A 12,072-nucleotide genomic window follows, 5' to 3' on the forward strand; every position below is an offset into this window, starting at 1 on the left:
TGGTTCAGTTGAAGAAACAACTTGCAGAGCACCCGTACCACTTCTCTATCTACCCATACTCCATCAATCCCATCTGCTCCATCCCCTAACGCGGATTCTTGCCTCACATTTTCCATTTGCTCACATAACCCTAATTTTTGTGCAATATTGCTTCACTCCTCCTTGAACAAATCCAACCATCTTCATCTCTCCTCATCTCCATCCACCAAGTCCTGGACCTCCTCACACCCTTATCCTACCTCCATACTCACTCCTTCACCTTTCTCTCTCCATCCACCCTTCAAAATGCCATTTCTGAACATCCTGTAGAAAATACAAAACATCCTGTAGAACCCCTGCAGACTTCTTGTAGAAGCTCATGAACACGGTTTCTTGATAGCCAAAATTTGTGAAACTCTCTAGAAGGGTGCTAGGGACCCCTTATGCCCTCTTTGAACCTTCCCAACCACCTGCAAGAATTTCCTCTCACCAATCCACCTCTACACAGTCACAAACCAGTTAAAAGCACATGCATGATAATTCTAACAACTTATTCAAAAATACAAAAAGATGTTTTTTCCAAATGTTACTGTAGAAGTAGCTTACACACATTCATTTTACCTTCCTAGAAGTCAATGGCATCTCTTTCGGTAGCTTGCATCCTCTTTCTTGCATCAGTAGGGCTAGCGGGTAAAATTAGGGTTTGCTAGGGTTTGCGTTTCCTTTCAGCTTTCCAGTTTCTTTCTGCAAGTAGATTAGCCTTCTTTGAGTTAGCTTTCGTCCATCAGTTAAAAAGCTTCTTCTAAGAGCTCATAGAAGTTGGCTTAAGCTCCTAGCGGACTTGTGCCAGTTGACCAAGTGACAGCCACGACAAGAGCTAGTACTTGTGCATATAGCACCGTTGCTTCCAAGTTTGTTATGAACTACCGGGTTGATAAGAGTAAAGAAGGGAGTCCTAGGAGTTGCAGCATTGTTGCTGCAATACTGGAGCCCACCAAGAACCACTCCTTATGGGGAGTGAAGTGAAAGGATGCACCTGAGTAAATCAACCATGCCTCATGATCTACATGTGTACTTGAAGAAGCCAAGTACACATCCCCACCTTCATCTGAGGTGGTTTTCGCCTCTGTAGAAGGAGCATCATCAGATCCCTTTCCTTTATCAAGAGCTTTAGATTTACAGTCCCTTTTGTAGTGCCTTTCCTTTCTGCATTTCTAGCACACCACCTTTACAGGTTTTCCTGGAGACTTAGATCTCCCTCTAGATTTAGATCTCCCACTCGATGACTTATTTTTGTTTTTGTTCTGGGACCATCCTCATATAGACAATGCATCACCATTTTGGCTCTCCATATTTTTCCATCTCATCTCCTCCGTCAGCAAGGATGAGACTATTTCATCAAACTGCAAGGCAGTTGCATTGCTACCTATTGCAATAACCAGACTATCCCATGAATCTAGTAGAGAACACAATAAATTGATGCACTTACCTTCATTTGAAATTTTAATATCAACAGATGCTAACTGACTTACCATAGTATTAAATGTGTTCGAATGCTTTATCACCGAGTCTCCATCTTTCATCCTTAGGTTATACAGAGTTTTCTGCAAGAACAATTTATTCACCAGAGACTTAGATTGGTACAAAGTCCCTAACTTTTCCCACAAAGCCTTCGCCATAGCTTCCCCTAATAAAATACTAAATCTGAGACACACAATCATATTTTTCTCTTTGCCTTCTGATCCAACTTCTTCCATTCTTCATCGGACACTCCCGTTGGTTTAGTACCCAGATCTACCACGATCCACTAATCTTTATCTGCCAACAGATCCTCCATCTTGAGTTTCCACAACTCAAAACTTTGACCATTAAATTTATCGATCTCTATATTTCCACTACTCGCCATCTTCTTTCACCACTAGAATCGATCTCGCAGATCTCCCACTGAACAGGTTCTACCACAGGCCCGAGCGAAACCCCTCAGCAATAAAGGTGTCCCCTTGAAGCCAAAATAGCTCTGATACCAAATGTAGGTTTTAACCCCGTATAGAAATTACCTGCATAAGAATTCTAAAAAACAGAAAATAAACAATGTGAGAGCATAACACATAAAACACATATACATAGAGATTTTCCCCTGGATCCAAAAACCGGGACTACCAGCTTGATTTTTCATTATGTTCCTTTCAATGTTACAATACATATTTATACATGCTGAAGCATCCAATACCATGGACCGAAAACCATCACGTCCAAAAAAAACATGTGCAAAAATCATGCACAAAACCATAGTTGGGTTTGCCCAACCTAACATAGGGTCCAAAACCAAAATTTTCCACAGTTCTGCCTCGGACCCCATAAAGTGCGGTTATGGGTACACCTCAACCCCCCTGTGATCTCCCCCCCTCTAACCCCTGGTTAACTACGTGGGCTAGTTGTGGAAAGAATATAACACAACCCAACAACAACAACGATGGTTTTTTCCCACATTGGGTTTCCACCTAAAAGTCCTGGTGTTCATGTGTTGCTTGAGTGTGATGATTTATTCTGTTCTTATTGCACATGATTACTATTTGATTAATATTTAATGAAGTACTGATATAATGGTTTAAGTTAAATAAATGATGAATTAACTGAAATTGTTATTGAACTCAATATACACTACCTATCTTCAACACAATCACGTACATACACAGGTTTTCTTCATAACATTCACGTACATAAATCAAAATAAGAAAATAAGAGTTTAAGTACTTTAAAATACTGATTCACCCCCCCTCTCAGTATTTTTCTAACAAATTATACTATTTATATTAAGTTAACCTTATTGAATTAGATGCTTCATGTTGTCACTTGAGCCCTTATGCTAGCTTTATGAGGTTGGTGTTCCAAGGCTCTATTAACCCTTTTTATGGCTTGGAGGATGCCTAGAGCTCCCAAGTAGCATCACTAGTGGGTTAGAACCTTAGAACTTTCATCACACATTTAACTTTGATTTAATTTTTATCAAAGGATTCTTATATGTGTCTTCGAAGTAAGACCCATGATGGCTCTTGATGCCAAATTAGTGATCAATATACCTTCAAGTAACAATGCACATTATATAAATCAAATAAAACCATTACTAGCATGTCATTGTGGATTGGAAAAAATAATGAACCCATGATTAGATATAGTCTACTAAAATCTTCGGCCTAAAATGTCTCCAGCTTCTTGCATATCATTATAATCATAGAGAAAAGGCAACCCTAAATATTTGTTTTATTATATTTAATGTATTATCTAGAATTCAGATGAAGGATCACAATGGTGTGCCAAAATTTTAATGAAAACCATCTATCTATATAGATATCCCTTCTCTGTGATATTGCAACATTTGCAATATCTCCAACATCTACTCTACATAGGAATATATCAATGCAACCCTAATGAACCACACATAATATCATGCACATGCCTATTTTCTTTAAATGGAAAATTGTTAGGGAAACAAACTTCCTTATCATCTATAAATTTTCTTGGTAATGAGACCTGAGGTACCCCTATGAAGGTATCCATTGTTTCCATTTGAATTGGAGCAATAAAAACTAAAAATACACAAAGTGTTGAAGCTAAATCTTTCTCCAAATGTAATCCAAAGTAAAACACAAATATATACTTCATATTTAGTTGCTAACATTGGTTTCCATCGACAAAAATATCCTAAGAATTTCTCTGGGTAACAATATAGTGTTTTCTTAACTTAATATATGTTTGATCTACATTAAAGGCCCTACCATGTTCATATTCCTCTCCTTTTGAATATTCTGCTGGTGTTAGATCTTCCCACATCTTAAGCCTTGGGATGTGAGGTAGTGTACAATAGAACTGATATTAAAGATATTGAATTTCATGTTCCTTTCCCAAGTATAACATTTTCTAAAGCCATTGATCACTATGGATTTGAAAAACTAAACCTCCACTTCAAAATAGAGTTAGTATTTTTTTCTGAAGTTTGAATCATGTTTTTTCCTTGTTGATCAAGTCCCTTGCAAAAGGCTCATAACGAGCACCTCATTTCTTGTATAATTGACCTCATTGTGATGTGTGATCAAAAAGGGAATATAAAGACCACTTGTGAACTGTGTGATCACATTTTAGCATTAATTAACAAGCCTACGCCAAACATGAGTCTCTGACAGGACCATATAATAAAATTTGGATCTCAACATGATGCTTCTAAAGGAAACAATCTTATTAACATGTATCTCAAATTTGGGTTTATGAAGTATGTTATAAATGTGTTTGACATAATTCCTCAATGACATAGCCTATATTGAGCCTACATGGGTTAGCGATAGAGCACATAAATGAAATTTGCAGTGTAATCCTTCAAACTACTTGAAAAAGTACCTCAATCAGGTGTGATTCTTGGACTTATCTGATATTAGAAGAAGGGAATGATATATTTGACAATACATTTTATTGAGATATTACATAGTTGCAGGACGCTAAGTCTTTGGGCCTAAGCAACCATGAGCAACCAAAAATCAAAGCTCCTAGAACCCATAAATTTCCTGGTGGGTAACCACCTGGGTCTACAAATTATTTGAGAAAACTCCTGGGTGATTCATTTTTGAAAATTCTAGTTAGTTTCCACCTATTCTTGAAATATGGAAAGAATCATGAAGGATAATTATCAAAACGATGAGCTTGGGAAATTTCAAATGCAACACTTTATCATTTAACAATGATTGGCAATGTGCTGGAATATATTCATGATAAGCCATTTGATGTGCGTCGATGTGCATTGATGGCGTAACATGAGGCAAAGGATAATTTCAAATATATGAGGTGCATAAAAATACCTCACAATACCATCGTGTATTCTATTATGATAAATGGATATGCCAAGAAAGCCAAAATGGATGATGCTTTCAAGTGTTTGATGAAATGGTGGAGTGTTATATCAAACTCACGACTGTTATTTATATGGCACTCATTAATGGCCTCTCCAAAGGAGGACAAATGCTAAAAAAAAATTCTCTTATGGAGGAAATTATTCATCAATCCATGTTCCCAATATTTTTACTTAAAATGCTACTCATTCAAGGATACTACAAGAAAGGGGACACTAAAAATGCATTCAATTTCCTTTCCAAGTTTGCAAGAAAAGGTTCTTCACCTAATATTGTAACATACAACACTCTAATACATAGGTTTTGTAAAGAAGGTAGATTGAGGGATGGATTGAACATTTTGAATGAAACGAGTGATCTGATTCCAAATAATGAAACATATACTACCCTAATCAATGGCAATTGTAGAGAAGATAATATGATTGGGGATTTCAAATTGTGGGATGAAAGGGATAATGCTAGGAATAATGACATACAATGTCCTCCTCCATAAGTTCTATGAGTAAGGTAAATTGGAAGAAGCCAATAATATCTTACGTGAAATGGCGGAGAAGGGTCCTAAACCTAAGAAGTTCACATGTGATATGTTGATGAATTCATATTGCAAGAGAGGTAACATGGCTAATAACTAGAAACTTCAGAACAAGTTGTTACAAAGTAGGATACTTTTTTGTGTGTATACTTACAAGGCTTTTATTCATGCCTTTTGAAAATATAAGAAAATAAATGAAGAAAAGGAGGTCCTATTTGAAATGATGATTGCAGGTTTATGCCTAATTTTACTATTTACTCATGGCTAATTGATGGTTATTGTTTCCAACACAATGAAAAGGAAGCTCTAAAGCTTCTTCATGAATTTTTTAAAAGATTTTTATTTGAAGGTGGTTTCCTATATAGTAACACCATTCGAGGTTAGGGAAGGTCAGAAGTGCTAAAAAAACATTCAATAAAATGTTTGGAGGGGTATTTTTGGTGATGCCCTTATTTATACTACTCTTATTTATACATACTTGGGAGTAAGTGAGAGAAGTAAAGCTTCAAAACTTTGTGAAGAAATGGCCTAAAAAAGGATTGTGATCAATCTTAAAAAAAAAGAGTGTTTTTGATGTATTCTATAGATATAGATGAAAAACTTGAGGTTTCTTCGAATGGGATGATAGAAAGAGGCTAGGTTGTCAAACTTGTTTCTCAGAATGTGAGAAATATTGCAAAAACTTCCACTTCCAGTATGCTATTTTGATATGTAAGTTGTAAAATTAAGACTCTATGATCTCTTTTGAGTAAAATATTCGAGGTCCTATAGCTTGGGATGCCTCTCTAGAATTTTTTGATTGGTGTTTCCAACACAAAAATAAAGTACTTTAATATTGTTGAAAAACAAACTAAATACGATTATAGAAGAGAATTGTAACTAATGTTGCACTCAAAGGTTCCTTCAAAAATGAGATACATGGACTTGGGATTGCAAAGAATATCATAATAATTCCATGCCATCCACATCTCAGAATTTGATATGGGGCACTTAGGTCGCCCCATTTATGGGGCCTAGTTCCATTGAGAAAATATCCTTGTAGAGATGGAACTCAAATATCCAAGATAATTTCAACTAGATTTAAAGTGAAAATTGTCAAAAAAAAAAAAGCAAGGTACTTTGAGCGCTAGATATCCCATGCTCCATTTATCAACTTCATATGTAGAAATCAATGTGGTTTAAGTTTACATAGAGGTTGATCTAGTGTTTAAAGTTTTGAAGCTTGTGAAATTGCATTTCATGCAATGTAGAAATGAAATTTATTAGCAAAATTAAATTGTAGCATGCTCTTTGGGCTAGTTTTAATCTTTCTTGAGTTAAGAATAAGCACTTTCACAAATATAGGAGGTTATTAATGAAAAATGCAATCATTTTTCAAGGTTATTCTGTGTATTTTTTTGTTTTTCTCTAATAGAATAAATTGTAACCTAAGGCAAGGAGTTGCACAAAATACCCACAAGGAAAACTTCCTTAAAACAAAGATGAAGTCAGTGAGCAAAAAAATGATGTGAAGATTCTAGCAGTCAATTTCCCAAGGGTTTTTGGATACCATAGCCATAACGGAAGGTTGTCTATCACTATCCAGAGTATGTTCTCTCAACTACACTTGGTATGCTAATAAATGCTTATGGGAAAAATGCACAACCCATTTTGTATAATTCACTAGAAAATGTATTCATTGAACAAGTATTGATTAAGAAATTGAAGGCTTGATCACCTTTTCTAATTGAAGAGCATACAATAGATGCCCTTGCTAGCTTGTATGGAAATAGCTAATTAAGTAGAAAGATCCAAAATGCAGAATAAAATGTTTTCTAGTGGGTTTAATTATAATGATTGAAAATGATGTTTAGGAGGAACACATAAGGCCTCTTAAAATTCTCTACAACAATGCAAGTAATATGTGGCATGCCAATCAAGGCAAGGAAGGAGTAGAACTATTGATTTTTCTTCTTGGCCTTTCTTCAAATAGAAGCAGGAATTTGTAGTGGTTTTGATTTGTATGTTGTCAAATGAAAATGACAAAAGCAAGTGGGAAATTACTATTGCAGGTGGCATACCTTCTCTAGTTTATATTCTAGAGATTATATCCTCAAAAGTGAAAAACAACTCTGCAAATGTTTTTGGGAACCTCTGAAATCATAGTGAAAATATTCATTCATGTGTTGAAAGTGTAGATGTACCTGCATTTATTGGGTTGCTGAAAAATGCTAGTCCAAGCGGAAATAAATTACTACAAAGAAACTGAACCATCTCACCCATTAATCAAATAATAGCACTATTAGCCAACACACTACTTTTCTAATTGGTGACTTGCAAAATCAAAAGTTCATGTTTTCGAGGCCTTGAGATCTCTATTGAGGAGAGTAATAGAAATGATGGAAATGAAAGAATGACTAAAATATTCTGTTCTAGTAAAATACTCAAGCTAAATTTTCATTAGTTCTTCTGCATTATTTAATTGCAGGAATTATTTACGTGCAAGCAATATTGTAATTGAAAATGTTGGACTAGTCTTAAGGCTCCTCAATGCGCAATGAAAATAGATTTTGATTGAAGCAACATGTTCTCTTGCTGCTATGTTTTGTCATTAATTGGGTGAGATGGCAGGTTGAGCTAACAAAATATTCCCCGTGATGGATCTGGTAACCTCTATCATAAAAAGGATGATCACTGCTAACCAAGGGTTCTAAAATTTATTTGTTGGAAATATGTTGGAATTGATATCAAAGGTGTGGCACATCGCATGTGGTTGCAAGTAGACTACTCAAAGAGTATAGAATTTGGAATAATTTTAAGTACAGAAAATAAAATCATATTTTCGTGCAAGTAGCCTAGATGGATAGTGCTCAAAAAGATATTTCTAATGGCATATTGAAGTGTAATAGCCCCTGGTTGATTTTTCATGTAAATAAAATAAGACCAAGGTCATGGGACATGTAATCTAAGTTGAATGATGGGAAAATACTATAGTGGGCATCACTTTTGATTAATTTATGGCTATGGAAATTGGAAAAGGAATTGGTGAAGGCAAAGAGGCAATAATTGGCATTTAATAATGAAAATAAAAGAAAATAGGAGAAAGAAAGGTGAAGAGACACATATTTTCATGCAAGGGAAACTAGAGGAAAAATGAAGGAAAACAAAGAAAATAGAGAGATCAATGATAAAAAGACATCAAAGAATCAATTGCTATATTTTGACAGTTTTGAGTTGATATCTCCTTTCATTCACTCTCTCATATACTCTTACACATTTACAATATTCTAGAAGCATACTTGGAGCTGTTATAGACATATTTGGGCACTTCAACCCCAATCATATATGTCGAAAAACTAGGGCTCTTTAACCCCTAAAAGATCATGGTTAACTGATTACATCATTCCCCAAAAGTTACACTTGAAAAACCATCCAGAATTGGCCTAAACTGGACCATACTAACTGCTCCAATGTCAGGGTGTGATGCATACTGACTTCTACACTAGCCAGGTGTGATGCATGCTGATGAGGCCTTCTGCAGGGTGCGATGAGTGAGGATGGACAAATGTACGAGATAGTTTTCTAAGTGGATGCTCATGGAATCTTCTAGAAACTTCTCCTATGACACTTGCATCTCTGAATTCGCCCAGGGATGCGTAAGAGATCCATAAATCTCTAAGTGGAACCAATTGAAACAAGTGGAATGACACTAATCAAAACCCCAGAGATGACTCACAACCTTGCATACATCTATAAATGGATCCCTCATCCGAGAGATCTAGAGGCTGGAATATTGTAATTTGCAAGGAAGTGCTGATAGTTTATATTTGAGAAAGAGCATTGTAGTGTTGGTGTGATCTTGCTTTTCATGAGGTGAAGAGGGCTTTGATGCTGGATCAGACAACTGAGTTGTAATTCTCCCTTGTATATAATAAAGTTCTTTGAGTTTTCTTCCATATAACTGTGCAATTGTGAATGTTATTATTTATGAATGCCATTGTATGTTCATTACATTTCTGATTCTGTAATGCTTATGATATAATAGATCAAGATGCTTTGACGTTCTTTGTTACTGTGTTTCTACAGGTACTCTCCAAGCGGGATAAGTACGAGGAGGAGTTGCAAGCTCTTTCAATGGGGAGAGAGATCAAGCAAGGAGTTAAGCGGAAGATCTAGGTTGGTTCCTTTGACTTTCTCTTATCTATTATACATAGAAGAAGTCACAAATTGCTATAAACGGTTGTTTCTACGGTAGCTGGCAAACTTGGAGGGCTAGTCGATCGAAAAGACACTAGTTTTCCCATAAACAAAATGGTGACTCCGTTGGGGATCGAATAGATGTTTGTTGGTTGGTTTTTTTTGTTTTATAAACTATAGATAGAGCCTGAAATCAGCTAGGTAGCCTTCGAACTACTCTTGCTCTACAATTGCATAGTAGATGAATGCTGCTTCGGTCAATCTCCAGTTTATTTTATGAATTGAACATTTGAATTACAAGAATTCTAGATGCCCTTTTGGTAGCTCAGTAACCTCTCAAGATCATCCCTTTGTACTTTTCTCTTTACTATCCATCATAGCTCAGCTTAACTCACCGAAATCAGCTGCAAATTTGAACCAAAACCCACATCAGTTGCGCTCCCTGGCCCATTGCACTGTCTGTCACTGTCAACCAGTATGCATCGCACCTCCCAAGCCTAAAAAGTGTGATTCATCCCTGTTTCTATGAAGCCCAGGTGCGATGAATGACTGAGCCTATTTCCCTTCTTGAAATTTGGGGTTTTTGTCCTTGTTTTCAGCTCTGTTCAGTTGTTTTTGCTGCTTATGAACAATACCTAATTACTGAAGCCTCCTTGCATCACATAGATCAGCCTCCATTGATTAGGATTAGTAAATGTTTTTATGTATTTTTCCATCATTTACAATCCTTTGTCGAAAATTTGCTTAAATCGATCTGTCGTTTTGGTACAAAAAGTGTCGTAACTGTCGTTTTGTGTCAAAAAAGAGAAGTGTCGTTGAGTCTTCCTTCCCTGGATAGTCGATTGAACTTTTTGTCATGTATTTGATTTGATTTGTTGTTATTCGAAGTGTCGAAAGCATTTTCTATTCGAAATTGAAAAGTGTCGTTTAGTCTTCCTTTCTATTGTGGAAAAGAAATTATTGAAATGTCGCTTGGAGTAAAATATTTCTGATCTTTGCTACATTTGTCTTTCCTTTTTGGAATTTTTCACATTAAGGAGAATGAAAAAAATACATGCATTTGCATTTGAATTTAGTTTGTGTGCGAAAAATGATTTAGGAAGGTGCATTAGTGTGTGCTCTTTGCTATTTGTTTGAAAGAATCGTAATTTTCTTTCCCTAATAGCTAGGATTTTCATTGATCAAAATAAACAATGATTGTTTATCATTATAGATTTCATTTTTAGGAATTTCAAATCAACATCACGTGGTGAACCTTTGAAAGGAAAAATTTTAAACAAGATCAACTCTAAAATAAATCTCAATGAACCTAATAACGCTTTGGAAGCTAACGCAACACATCTAGAGGTCTAGGCTAGAGATGTGTTCCGGCATCGTAAAAACTAGTAACTATCGTTTTCATCGAAGGTTGGGTGATTCCTCCTCTTTGATATGACAAGTGCTAGCATGGACTTGTGCTCCCCATACCGTCGCGTATATATTAGGAGACAACAATAGGCTTATATCCTTTATCCATAGGAAGCCGTGTCTGCTGCCCTATCGATCGCAATGCACTGAACACGACATTCAGGAAGATTGACTGTCGTACATAAGTCCTTGGTAATTTCTCTCTAATTTATCACCAAGGTGTATATTGTAGTTTTGTGATTGGTTTGGTAATCCCTCTGTCTAGATTTCTAGAGTAGTCACTTTCTTTCCTTTTTGACTCTTTAAAAGAAAAGGTCCATTTGAGCACTTGTCACTTCAGGCTCATTAAAAATCGAAGGGTACTAGAGTCATCTTTGGCTTTTTCTCAACTCATTAAAATTGAAAAAGTAAAGTTGTGTCAAAGCATCATTAAATTTATTAAATTTAGAATAACATCATTGTTCCTTAGTTGATCTTAGGTTGAGATATATGGAGACAAATCCGAGATCCACCAATCAGGGAATCCCTTCCAGAAATTACAATTGGCCTGCTGGTATGGCTATTCTCAACCTATGTGGTTCAAAATACCGTGATTCCTCCACAATCGAACCAACATCCCGTTGATACTGAAGTTGACCCTTCGCCTTCTTCTTCGTTCGTTTCTCCCTCCCCTTCTTCCTCTTCACTTGGTGAAAGCAGTGATGTTGGTAACTAGGTGGCTCAGAAGAAGAAGAAAGGGAAGGAGAAGAAGAAGAAGCCAATTCAGCAAGGGGGCAACCATGAATCATCAGTTGAAAATCCGTAAATTAAAGCTCATAAACCCATATTTCCTTGCATAATTTGTAAAGGAGACCATTTTCATCGAGACTATCATTTCCTTCCTCGGACCTTGAGAGAATGGTCTCCTTGTTCACACCATCAAGTGTCATCAACCTCTGCTGATCATGTTGACAGCACACCATCAACTAGTAATAATGAAGTTCATGGACAGAAAGGAAAGGTCAAAGTTCCATGTAGGTTATGTGAAGGGAACCATACCCTTCACCATTGTCCTTTTTTGGATGAAGCCAAAAGAGTCTT

Source organism: Pinus tabuliformis, chromosome 5_2 (assembly GCF_031772625.1).
Source record: "Pinus tabuliformis cultivar Carrire ecotype Pingquan chromosome 5_2, CPIR1, whole genome shotgun sequence".
NCBI classification, from domain to species: Eukaryota; Viridiplantae; Streptophyta; class Pinopsida; order Pinales; family Pinaceae; genus Pinus; species Pinus tabuliformis.